The sequence below is a fragment of the Oncorhynchus gorbuscha genome, unplaced genomic scaffold (assembly GCF_021184085.1).
Source record: "Oncorhynchus gorbuscha isolate QuinsamMale2020 ecotype Even-year unplaced genomic scaffold, OgorEven_v1.0 Un_scaffold_3528, whole genome shotgun sequence".
In the NCBI taxonomy this organism is placed as follows: Eukaryota; Metazoa; Chordata; class Actinopteri; order Salmoniformes; family Salmonidae; genus Oncorhynchus; species Oncorhynchus gorbuscha.
This window is the reverse complement of record NW_025747744.1, coordinates 33,438-47,461: the sequence shown is the minus strand read 5'-3', so window position 1 is coordinate 47,461 and position 14,024 is coordinate 33,438. Positions and strand designations below refer to the sequence as shown.

General features: G+C 46.2%; 1 pseudogene; it reads right to left on the bottom strand.

Annotated features, from left to right (window-relative positions):
* Positions 1-133: 133 nt before the first annotated feature.
* LOC124027846 lies at positions 134-10,908 on the bottom strand (annotated as a pseudogene).
* Between the last annotated feature and the right edge of the window lie 3,116 nt (positions 10,909-14,024).

Here is a 14,024-nt window from a genome sequence, read left to right as displayed (position 1 = left end):
AACTCTATGGTCATTACCTAGCCTGGTCCCAGATCTGTTTGTGCAGTCTTGCCAACTCCTATGTTCATTACCTAGCCTGGTCCCAGATCAGTTTGTGCTGTCTTGGCAAGACAAGAAGTGGTACCAGTCTCACCTTGACAAATGCGTCTTTGCCGTCCATGGCCTGGGCTGAGGTGAGAGGTTTGGTCACACTCTCCCTGGAGGTCATGAAGGAACGCTGGGTCAGACTCTTCTCCAGGGCCTTGGGGTCCACCTGAACCACACACAGAGAGGGACATTACAGAGGTCAGTGACATGTTAGTCTGGAGCTAACAGATATCACACCATATTCTTGTGTAACCTATCGTATTCCTGAGAACCAAAAGCAGGGATTGAGGCTAGTGACATGCTGGGATTGAGTCTAGTGACAGGCTGGGATTGAGGCTAGTGACAGGTTGGGATTGAGGATAGTGACATGCTGGGATTGAGGCTAGTGACATGCTGGGATTGAGGCTAGTGACATGCTGGGATTGAGGCTAGTGACAGGCTGGGATTGAGGCTAATGACAGGCTGGGATTGAGGCTAGAGACAGGCTGGGATTGAGGCTAGTGACAGGCTGGGATTGAGGCTAGTGACAGGCTGGGATTGAGGCTAGTGACAGGCTGGGATTGAGGCTAGCGACAGGCTGAGATTGAGGCGCGTGACAGGCTGGGATTGAGGCTAGTGACAGGCTGGGATTGAGGCTAGTGAAAGGCTGGGATTGAGGCTAGTGACAGGCTGGGATTGAGGCTAGTGACAGGCTGTGATTGAGGCTAGTGACAGGCTGTGATTGAGGCTAGTGACAGGCTGGGATTGAGGCTAGTGACAGGCTGGGATTGAGACTAGTGACAGGCTGGTATTGAGGCTAGTGACAGGCTGGGATTGAGGCTAGTGACAGGCTGGGACTGAGGCCCGTAACAGGCTGGGATTGAGGCTAGTGACAGGCTGGGATTGAGGCTAGTGACAGGCTGGGATTGAGGCTAGTGACAGGCTGGGATTGAGGCTAGTGACCGGCTGGGATTGAGGCTAGTGACAGGCTGGGATTGAGGCTAGTGACAGGCTGGGACTGAGGCTAGTGACAGGCTGGGATTGAGGCTAGTGACAGGCTGGGATTGAGGCTAGTGACAGGCTGGGATTGAGGCTAGTGACAGGCTGGGATTGAGGCTAGTGACAGGCTGTGATTGAGGCTAGTGACAGGCTGGGATTGAGGCTAGTGACAGGCTGGGATTGAGGCTAGTGACAGGCTGGGATTGAGGCTAGTGACAGGCTGGGATTGAGGATAGTGACAGGCTGGGATTGAGGCTAGTGACAGGCTGGGATTGAGGCTAGTGACGGGCTGTGATTGAGGCTAGTGACAGGCTGGGATTGAGGCTAGTGACAGGCTGGGATTGAGGCTAGTGACAGGCTGGGATTGAGGCTAGTGACAGGCTGGGATTGAGGCTAGTGACAGGCTGGGATTGAGGCTAGTGACAGGCTGGGATTGAGGATAGTGACAGGCTCACCTCCAGAAGTTTGACTGCCATGTTGAAATGATGTGACGTCATGACGTCACAGCTCTCCAGATTATTCAAAATGGTGGCTGGAAGGATCAAAGATACGGAAGTCAGTTACAGCAGGTACTTCAACAGACCAATGGATTTGACATGCAAAAAATGCATTTGACATGCAAAAAAATGACTTCCTCTCCAACAGCCCCAAACCACGGCTCTATCTCAACTTGTCTTTCCGTGATTCCCCACCTCCTGTTTTTATCACCTCCTTCTAAACCTTATTATAGTAGTAGGTCCAAGAAGAGATGAGGGGTTAAGGGTAAAGTCCCAATCCTAGACCAGGAGAGAGGGGTTGGGGTAAAGTCCCAGTCCTAGACCAGGAGAGAGGGGCTGGGGTAAAGTCCCAGACCTAGACTAGGAGAGAGGGGTTAAGGGTAAAGTCCCAGTCCTAGACCAGGAGAGAGGTGTTGGGGTAAAGTCCCAATACTAGACCAGGAGAGAGGGGTTAAGGGTAAAGTCCCAATCCTAGACCAGGAGAGAGGGGTTGGGGTAAAGTCCCAGACCTAGACCAGGAGAGAGGGTTAGGGTAAAGTCCCAGTCCTAGACCAGGAGAGAGGGGTTGGGGTAAAGTCCCAATCCTAGACCAGGAGAGAGGGGTTGGGGTAAAGTCCCAGTCCTAGACCAGGAGAGAGGGGTTGGGGTAAAGTCCCAGACCTAGACCAGGAGAGAGGGGGTTGGGGTAAAGTCCCAGTCCTAGACCAGGAGAGAGGGGTTGGGGTAAAGTCCCAGACCTAGACCAGGAGAGAGGGGTTGGGGTAAAGTCCCAGTCCTAGACCAGGAGAGAGGGGTTGGGGTAAAGTCCCAGTCCTAGACCAGGAGAGAGGGGTTGGGGTAAAGTCCCAGTCCTAGACCAGGAGAGAGGGGTTGGGGTAAGTCCCAGACCTAGACCAGGAGAGAGGGGTTGGGGTAAAGTCCCAGTCCTAGACCAGGAGAGAGGGGTTGGGGTAAAGTCCCAATCCTAGGGAGAGAGATGCAAGGATAGGGTGAATAGAGCAAAATTATAAAACCCTCCCTGAGGGTATAAACCTCTCCTCTCTGATCCTGACCTTCAGACATATAAACCTCTCCTCTCCTCCCTGATCCCGACCTTCAGACATATAAACCTCTCCTCTCCTCCCTGATCCTGACCTTCAGACCTATAAACCTCTCCTCTCCTCCCTGATCCTGACCTTCAGACCTATAAACCTCTCCTCTCCTCCCTGATCCTGACCTTCATAGATATAAACCTCTCCTCTCCTCCCTGATCCTGACCTTCATAGATATAAACCTCTCCTCTCCTCCCTGATCCTGACCTTCAGACATATAAACCTCTCCTCTCCTCCCTGATCCTGACCTTCAGACATATAAACCTCTCCTCTCCTCCCTGATCATGATCTTCAGACATATAAACCTCTCCTCTCCTCCCTGATCATGATCTTCAGACATATAAACCTCTCCTCTCCTCCCTGATCCTGACCTTCATAGATATAAACCTCTCCTCTCCTCCCTGATCCCGACCTTCAAAGTGGACGTTTCCCAGGTGCAGCATGGCGGCCAGCAGTTTGTTGATCTCCCAGGAGTCATTCTCAGAAAACATCAGGATCTTCATGGCCGAGCGGAAGTGGGCGTACTCCTTAATGTCATCACGCCCATCGCAACTGGTGCAGTTACCCTGACAACGCAGAAGGACAACAACCAGGCTCAGAACGAGGATGATACTGATGCATTTTGGATCTGGTCTCCATTTACATCAACGAACAATTATCCGTTCACAACTCATACAGAAGCACTGTTCATTTTTATTTCATCGTTATTTTGTTTTTTTTGGTGTGAATTTTACCCCCCTTTTTCTCCCCAATTTCGGTGGTATCCAATTGTTTTAGTAGCTACTATCTTGTCTCATCGCTATAACTCCCGTACGGGCTCGGGAGAGACGAAGGTTGAAAGTCATGCGTCCTCCGATACACAACCCAACCAAGCCGCACTGCTTCTTTAACACAGCGCGCATCCAACCCGGAAGCCAGCCGCACCAATGTGTCGGAGGAAACACCGTGCACCTGGCGACCTTGGTTAGCGCGCACTATCCCAGGTGTTGGTAGTAGAGACAATCAGGTCCATAAACACAATACATGTAAATACAAACTATTAGCATATACACTGAGTATACGAAACATTAAGAACACCTTCCCTAATATTGTGCTTGTCCCATGTAGACTCCAATGCTTCCCACAGTTGTGTCAAGTTGGCTGGATGTCCTTTGGGTGGTGGACCATTCTTGATACACGGGAAACTGTTGAGTGTGGGAAAACCCAGCAGCGTTGCAGTTCTTGACACCAACCAGTGCCTGGCACCTACTACCATACCTCGTTCAAAGACACTTAAATATTTTGTCTTGCCCGTTCACCCTCTGAATGGCACACACACAGTTCATGTCTCAATTGCCTCACAATTTTAAAATCCTTCTTTAACATGTCTCCTCCCCTTCATCTACACTGATTGAAGTGGATTTAACAAGTGACATCAATAAGGGATCATAGCTTTCGCCTGGATTCACCTGGTCAGTCTGTGTCATGGAAAGAGCAGGTGTTCATAATGTTTTGTCCACTCTGTGAATATGTCTGTGTTGTTACCATGGTGAGGTAGTTGTACTCGGAGCGTTGCCTAGAGACAGGATCTTCTTCTGTTCAGCTGGCATCCCCATCAACATACAGTAGAAGATGTGGTAGTTCCTCTCCTCAGGGGCCTGACAAACAAACACCCCTTTAACTGTAACACCCCCTTTAACTGTAACACCCCTTTAACTGTAACTTTAACTGTAACCCCCTTTAACTGTAACACCCCCTTTAACTGTAACACCCCTTTAAGTGTAACACCTTTAACTGTAACACCCCCTTTAACTGTAACACCCCTTTAACTGTAACACCCCTTTAACTGTAACATCCCCTTTAACTGTAACACCCCCTTTAACTGTAACACCCCTTTAACTGTAACCCCACCCCCTTTAACTGTAACACCCCTTTAATTGTAACACCCCTTTAATTGTAACACCCCTGTTTAATTGTCACACCCCTGTTTAATTGTAACACCCCCTTTAATTGTAACACCCCCTTTAATTGTCACACCCCTTTAACTGTCACACCCCTGTTTAATTGTAACACATATTTATTGACATTCTCTCATGGATGTAAATGTATGTATGGATATAAATCCTACCTGTCTGCAGACGAGACTTCTCCAAGAGGTACTGCTCTATCTTAGCCCCTTCGATGGCCCCGCCCTTAGTGAAGTTAATGTCTATGTACTTCCCAAAACGACTGGAATTGTCATTGCGGATGGTTTTGGCATTACCAAAGGCTGAAAGAATAAGCAGAAGTTAAAATATGTTTGTAAGGTAGTGAATAAAATAAAAATGTCATTATGAAAGGGACCACATGTCCACAGGGAGAACAGATTGAAATCACATTCATTGATTATTCTGGTGCAAGAAGATCCAAGCCTGATGAAGCATGAATCAAATCAAATCAAATGAAATGCTCTTTACGCCAGCCCCAAAGCCTTTACCCTCCAGTATAGGGTTAGCCTCCAGAATCTGCTGTTCTATCCAGGAGTGCTGTCCGCTGACAGCAGCTAGGAACTGCAGCATCAACTTGGTGCTCTCGGTCTTTCCAGCTCAGACTCGCCACTGAAACACACAGGGGAACGTTGTTGTTTTAAAGGCTATTACAGTCTAACTCTTCTAGTTGATTTTATCATGGTGTATGGTCCTGGATTTCTCAAATCTAGCCCCCCCCAAACACACAGGGGCAACAAACAAAAACGTGTTGAATCAAAAAAGTTGTTTCCACTTTGATTGCCCACCAAAAGAAAATCAATATGATGACGTTTTGAATCAGCATATTTTTTATTTTTTATTAAAAAGCCAATGTTGTCTTCAGTGGCGACCCGTCATTCTCAACTACCTGGTTAAATAAAGGTTAAATAAAGGTTAAATAAAGGTTAAATAAAGGTACAATTTTAAAAAATTCAGGGAAGGTGGGGCAGATTATAAATATGTATTTTTTGGGGTGTGGGGGGGGGCTTTATTGCATGTTATTTTGGCATACGTGTCACATATCAGTTTGCAAACCATGTAAACACATATATATATATATATATCATTGAGTTAATAAAGCTGCATACAGACACAGACTGTTTTCTTGAGTGAGGCAGTTCTGTTGGGACACTGACAGTTTGTCACCGTTACAGAGTCTGTTGTTTAGTGTTTACATTGGTGAAGAGCGTCTGCTAAATGACTTAAATGTAAATGTGCAGGGGCTTTGGATCCTTCTTTGTTGTTGTCCCCCCAACATGACCGACCTGCTAAAACCGCCACTGGTTGACCTTTGAACCCAATGACATGTTACGTGTTTTTGTTATTGATTTCACGTTGAAATCAAGTGAGTTGACACAACCCCCACCAAATCTAGACGTTGAACAGTTTATGTAGTACAGCCTCTTGGCCCTCCCCCCCCCTCCCCCTCCCTCCCTCCCTCCCTCCTCGTCCCCCTCCCTCCTCACCTCTCTCTCCCCCTCCCTCCCACCCTCCTCCCTCCCTCCCTCCCCTCCCTCCCTCCCTCCCCTCCCTCCCTCCTCCCTCCCTCCCTCCCTCCCTCCCTCCCTCCCCTCCCTCCCCTCCCTCCCTCTTCCCCCCTCCCTCCCTCCCTCCTCTCCCTCCCTCCCTCTCCCTCCCTCGCTCCCTCTCTCTCCTCCCTCCCTCCCCCCTCCCTCCCTCTCTCTCCCCTCCTCCCTCCCTCCCTCTCCCCCCTCTCCGACCTGATGACAGCACTGGTCCTTCTTGTTGCGTCTCATGTTGAAGAAGCAGCTGTCTGCGATGGCGAACGTGTGGCGGCAGCTCTCCCAGCCGGCGGTCCGTATACAGATGCACCTGCTCTGTAGTATAGAGAGGCAGCAGCTGGTACGGGTTCACTGCCACCAGAATGGAGCCTGTGTAAGTCTAGAAACAACACAGAGAACGTTGTGGCTGTCACACACGCAGTGGTACTGAGATGGGTGATGTGAGCGTGTGTGTGAGTGTCTGTTATTGTGTGAGAATGAGAGAGACGTTATCCGTCAGAACGTGGCACTACTGATGAAAAGAGTGTGTGTCCAACAACACCATTCCATTAAAACAACATTCAGTAACGCTACAGTATAACCCTTAGTCTCGCTTGCCTGAAAGAGGCTATACAACCTCCTCCAGACAGGACACAGCGCAGAGAGGCTACTCAGTCAAGGAAGTGTTCATGATTTACTGTCCAGATACCATGACAACCAGACAACCAATGGTTTGACATTTAAAGGCCTAGTGCAGTCAGAATTCAGTTAGTATTATTTATCTGTGTTTTATCTCATATTGTACCACAGCATTTATTTTTATTTTTTTAATCAGTGTTATTTCCTGACAGTTGCTGGTTGAAAATACAATCTACACTGACCTTCTAATCAGCAGGTCTGCATGAGTGGAGTCTCGGGAGTATCCATGGCGACGTCACCAGGCAGTAAATTGACTCATTGACCAATAATATCGACAGTTCCAAACCTCTCTGCCAATAACAACTAGTTTCCCCCCTTCCCACTCAAGACCACTCCCAGACAGTCCTAGCAAAAGTCTTGCTTGAAAATAGTTTGTTTTTGTGTTTGTTATTACGGTAAAGTAAGAAAATGATTTAATAATTGAAATAAAAACATTTGCATTGTGTCTTCTTTTTTTTACTCAGTTACGATACTAAAACCTACTATCTATAAAGGTTAGGAAAGCCACATATAAAATATCAAACCAAACATCGTCCCCTGTTGTCTATATTTCTATAACAAGTCCTGATTCATGAAAGCAAGCAGACAAACAGTGGTTTAGGTGCTGGCAGGGCAACACCGGAGACGTTCTCATTCAACACATAAGAGGAACATGGGTCTCTATGGAGACAAACACCAGTGTGATTATCCTAACTACAGGGCAAAGTCTATCTATCTGTCACAGACAGAGCATTCACTTCAGTCAGAGAGGAATACTGTGCTGAGTCTCCATTAGAGCGTAAACCACCAGTCATCATGAACAGACTAGTTATATATCATCTATTGTGAATGGGGTTCTTTTTAACCAAGAAGATGACCGTTGAGTCTTTGCATAATGTTTGATCACTTATGATCAGTGGTCTGTCAATAAAAATATATGTGGTTCTACCTGACTCTACCAGACTCTACCCGGTTCTACCAGACTCTACCGGTTCTACCAGACTCTACCCGGTTCTATCAGACTCTACCGGTTCTACCAGACTCTACCTGACTCTACCTGGTTTAACCAAACTCTACCAGACTCTGCCAGACTCTGCCTGGTTCTACCAGACTCTACCCGACTCTACCTGGTTCTACCAGACTCTACACAACTCTACATGACCCTACCAGACTCTACATGACTCTACCTGGTTCTACCAGACTCTACCTGGTTCTACCAGACTCTATCTGGTTCTACCAGACTCTGCCTGGTTCTACCAGACTCTACCTGACTCTACCTGGTTCTACCAGACTCTACACAACTCTACATGACCCTACCAGACTCTACATGAGTCTACCTGGTTCTACCAGACTCTACCTGGTTCTGCCAGACTCTATCTGGTTCTACCAGACTCTACCTGGTTCTTACAGACTCTACCCGACTCTACCTGGTTCTACCAGACTCCACATAGTTCTACCAGACTCTACCTGACTCCTCCGGTTCTACCCGGTTCTACCGGTTCTACCAGACTCTACCTGGTTCTAGCCCAGACTCTACCCTGACTCTGCCTGGTTTAACCGAACTCTACCTGACTCTATCTGGTTTAACCAAACTCTCCAGACTCTACCCGACTCTACCTGACTCTACCTGACTCTGCCTGGTTTAACCGAACTCTACTCAGACTCTACCTGGTTCTCCTGGTTCTGCCAGACTCTACCCAGTTCTACCAGACTCTACATGACTCCTACGAGACTCTACCAGACTCTATCTGGTTCTACCAGACTCTACTCAGTTCTACCCGACTCTACCTGGTTTAACCGAACTCTACCTGACTCTACCTGGTTCTACCTGACTCTACCTCACATCTCTGCAACTTCCTTATGAGTTGTTATCAACAAAGGCATAATTTGTACCATTTTGCACATGCTATTTCCAGCTGGGGGCAATGATTGTTTTAAGAACTTAGTAGGGTGGATTACAGATACAATGATATGAATAGGGACTAAATAATTTACATAGTACACCACAATATATGTATGTAATATACTAACGTAGATGATCCCATCCTTGTGTCGGACCAGGAGGTTCCTGAGGAGCCCGGCCTCGTTGAGGTCTCCCAGTCTGATCATGTCGATCCACTCCGTTAACAGACGTAGGGTGCATGGGCCGGAAACCATCCTCTTTCTTCTTGTTGATCTCATGCTCCTGCAACGATCAATGACACTATCACAATATATCACAATATCAGGAGAAATATTTCATTCTGAGGCCAAAGATTTCACAGACAAAAAAACAAAAAAAACATCCAACTCTTCATTTCACTTCAAATAACCAAAAAAGACTAAATAAATGTCCTCATGGGAAGTTATTTTGTGGAGTGGTTCAAGGCAAAAGAGTCAACTGAAACACGCACAAAAAGAGGACATTACACATTACAATATTTCACAAAAACATTCAGGTGTACAGGACAGGTACAGTACCTTCCATTAGACAGTTAGGGGTACAGGTAGGTATTGGACAGGTAACTAGGTACCTTCCAGTAGACAGTTAGGAGGTACAGGTAGGTATTGGACAGGTAACTAGGTACAGTACCTTCCAGTAGACAGTTAGGAGGTACAGGTAGGTATTGGACAGGTAACTAGGTACAGTACCTTCCAGTAGACAGTTAGGAGGTACAGGTAGGTATTGGACAGGTAACTAGGTACAGTACCTTCCAGTAGAAATTTAGGAGGTACAGGTAGGTATTGGACAGGTAACTAGGTACAGTACCTTCCCAGTAGACAGTTAGGGGTACAGGTAGGTATTGGACAGGTAACTAGGTACCTTCCAGTAGACAGTTAGGAGGTACAGGTAGGTATTGGACAGGTAACTAGGTACAGTACCTTCCAGTAGACAGTTAGGAGGTACAGGTAGGTATTGGACAGGTAACTAGGTACAGTACCTTCCAGTAGACAGTTAGGAGGTACAGGTAGGTATTGGACAGGTAACTAGGTACAGTACCTTCCAGTAGACAGTTAGGAGGTACAGGTAGGTATTGGACAGGTAACTCAGGTACAGTACCTTCCAGTAGACAGTTAGGAGGTACAGGTAGGTATTGGACAGGTAACTAGGTATTGGACAGGTAACTAGGTACAGTACCTTCCAGTAGACAGTTAGAAGGTACAGGTAGGTATTGACAGGTAACTAGGTACCTTCCAGTAGACAGTTAGGAGGTACACAGGTAGGTATTGGACAGGTAACTAGGTACCTTCCAGTAGACAGTTAGGAGGTACAGGTAGGTATTGGACAGGTAACTAGGTACCTTCAGTAGACAGTTAGGAGGTACAGGTAGGTATTGACAGGTAACTAGGTACCTTCCAGTAGACAGTTAGGAGGTACAGGTAGGTATTGGACAGGTAACTAGGTACCTTCCAGTAGACAGTTAGAGGTACAGGTAGGTATTGGACAGGTAACTAGGTACCTTCCAGTAGACAGTTAGGAGGTACAGGTAGGTATTGGACAGGTAACTAGGTACAGTACCTTCCAGTAGACAGTTAGGAGGTACAGGTAGGTATTGGACAGGTAACTAGGTACCTTCCAGTAAACAGTTAGGAGGTACAGGTAGGTATTGGACAGGTAACTAGGTACCTTCCAGTAGACAGTTAGGAGGTACAGGTAGGTATTGGACAGGTAACTAGGTACCTTCCAGTAGACAGTTAGGAGGTACAGGTAGGTATTGGACAGGTAACTAGGTACAGTACCTTTCCTTCATCATCGAAGAGCTGCAGCTTTCCAGTGTCGGTCAGCTTGACCTCAGCTCCGATGGCCACTCCCTGCCCGGAGTCTACCCACACCCATTCACCCTGGGGGGTGAGGGGGGATGGACATATTCAATACTAAGAATACTGGACTCCATACTGAGATAAAACTATGGAAATTCACCTACACAGACATGCTATGAAAGACATTGCTTCAAATCCTTTTAACTACTCTCCGAAATAATGTTTAAATTCAGTCTGTGGTATTTTCTGTCAAAGACAATGTTGAGGATAGATCTGTTACTAATCATACAAGCAATAGGTATCTTACCTTCCTCAAAACCACCATGATTAAAAAATGTCTCGTCTCAATCTATAGATTTAGAGAGAAAAAACACAGGTGTATATGAAACCATATTGTGTAGAAAGTGCACTACGAAGTGCACTACGAAGTGCACTACATTTGACCAGAGCCCTATTGACCCTGGTCAAAATGTATTGCACTATCCTGGAATAGTGTGACATTTTGGATACAGACAATATATCAGTGGTACAAAATGGCTGCCATGTCAGCCAAGACCACTCCTTTTACAGTAAAACAATATTGACACATTGTGACAGCTGATGGTTAAGGCCTTGTGATTCCTGCTCCAATAAATTGAATTTAAGTTTAGGTTTTACTGTCTCATATGAAATCAAATGATTCAATAGAATCCGAATCCCATTTAAATCTCATTAAGAATCAAATCCCATTTAAATCCCATTAAGAATCAAATCCCATTTAAATCCCATTAAGAATCAAATCCCATTTAAATCCCATTAAGTTAAGACAAATACGGTTCAAACCACCCACTATAGCAGCCCATGTCTTACCTGTAGAGGTTATATGGCTGTAGAGGTCATTAGAAAGCTCTCCCTGGTCCTGTAGACAGTTCAGTCCCCAGCCACTGTTCAATTGTCTGTCCTGTCCAGTCCGTCCAAGAGAAATAAAAGAGACAGTACTGTGAACCAGGAAACAGGAGGACAGTGAGCTATGCCAACACAGCACAGCCAGCACCCCTTTATGGCCTGAAGACTTTGATCTCAGACACCCAGCAACGGAAATAATCAGGGCAGTTACAAACAACGCATGGCAGGTAGATCCAGTGGAGGTAACACCCAGCACAGGTACACTGACGGGAAGGTCCATCCCGAGGAAAGCCTAACCCGAGGAAGGCCTAACTCGAAGGAAGGCCTAACCCGAGGAAGGCCTAACCCGAAGAAAGGCCTAACCCGAGGAAAGCCTAACCCGAGGAAGGCCTAACCCGAGGAAGGCCTAACCCGAGGGAAGGCCTAACCCGAAGGAAGGCCTAACCCGAGGAAAGCCTAACCCGAAGGAAGGCCTAACCCGAGGAAGGCCTAACCCGAAGGAAGGCCTAACCCGAGGAAGGCCTAACCCGAGGAAGGCCTAACCCAAATAGAAGGCCTAACCGAGGAAAGCCTAACCCGAGGGAAGGCCTAACCCGAAGGAAAGCCTAACCCGAGGAAGGCCTAACCCAAATAGAAGGCCTAACCCGAGGAAGGCCTAACCTGAAGGAAGGCCTAACCCGAGGAAGGCTAACCCGAGGAAAGCCTAACCCGAGGAAGGCCTAACCTGAAGGAAGGCCTAACGCGAGAAGGCCTAACCCGAGGAAGTCCTAACCCGAGGAAGGCCTAAACCGAGGGAAAGCCTAACCCGAGTTGGCCCACCCTAAGGTCTAAAGGGAAGGGATACCTTATATCAACCAACCCCGCCTCAAACCTTTCTCTTTGTCGCATCACGGTTTCTATTCCAGCATTAGGATAGCTGGTGTCGTCAAACCTCTGTGAGTAACAGGAACGGCATGTAAAAGAGGGCTGTAAAAAAGCAGCCTAATAAAATCTGAATTACATCATATTAAAGTGGGATTGCTACACTAAATGTATCATAAACCATGTTGATTAAGTTAACTGCAGTGCCTTCAGAAAGTATTCATAGCCCGGACCCGTAGAAGGCTCTACAGCTGTACCATCGAGAGTAAGGCTGCAGGGCCAGACGGATTACCAGGACGTGCACCTCTCCCTGACCCAGTCTGTAATACCTGCAGTGCCTTCAGAAAGTATTCATACCCTTTGACTTATTCACATTTTGTTGTGTTACGGCCTGAATTCAAAATGGATTCAATAGTTATTTTTTTCTCTCTCACTCATCTACACACAAAATAATGAAAAAGTGAAAATACGTTTTTAAGACATTTTTACAAATGTATTTAAAATTAAATACAGTTAGTATTCGCACCTTTTAGTCAATACTTTGTAGAAGCACCTTTGGCAACGATTACAGATGTGAGTCTTTCTGGGTAATTCTCGAAGAGCTTTCCACTCCTGGATTCTGTAAACATTTACCCATCAATCTTTAAAGAAATTCTTCAAGCTCTGTCAAATTGGTTGTTGATCATTGCTAGACAACCATTTTCAGGTCTTGCCACAGATTCTCAAGTAGATTTAAGTCAAAACTGTAACTCAGCCACTCAGGAACATTCACTGTCTTCTTGATAAGTAACTCCAGTGTAGATTGACCTTGTGTTTCAGGTTGTTGTCTTGCTGAAAGGTGAATTAATCTCGCAGTTTAAGTTGGAAAGTATACTGAACCAGGTTTTACTCCAGGATTTTGCCTGTGCTTAGCTCCATTCAGATTATTTGTATCCTGAAAACTCCCCAGTCCTTAACGACTACAAGCACACCCATAACATGATGCAGCCACCACAATGCTTGAAAATATTGAGTGGTTGCATTGAATTGCCCCAAACAGAACACTTTGTATAAAGGACAAAATGCTCCAACAGTGTAGTAATATATAAAACATTTCAACAATACACACAAATCTAATGAGTAAAAAATGGAATTAAGAAATTTAGAAATATTAGGAAGAGCAAAGAGGACAAGTACATTAGAGTGTCTAGTTTGAGAAACAGACGCCCACAAGTCCTCAACTGGCAGCTTCATTAAATAGTACCTGCAAAACACCAGTCTCAACATCAACAGTGAAGAGGCGATTCTGGGATGCTGGCCTTCTAGGCAGAGTTCCTCTGTCCAATCTCAACGTCAACAGTGAGGAGGCGACTCCGGGATGCTGGCCTTCTGTCCAGTGTCTGTGTTCTTTGCCCATCTTTATCTTTTATTTTTATTGGCCAGTCTGAGATGTGGCTTTTTCTTTGCAACTCTGCCTAGAAGGCCAAGTTTAAGCTGTTCTGTGAAGGGAGTAGTACACAGAGTTGTACGAGATCTTCAGTTTCTTGGCAATTTCTCGCATGGAATAGCTATCATTTCTCAGAACAAGCACAAGAATAGACTGACGAAGTTTCAGAAGACAGTTCTTTGTTTCTGGCCATTTTGAGCCTTTAATCGAACACAGAAATGCTGATGCTCCACATACTCAACTAGCCCAAAGGCCAGTTTTATTGCTTCTTTAATCAGAACAACAGTTTTCAG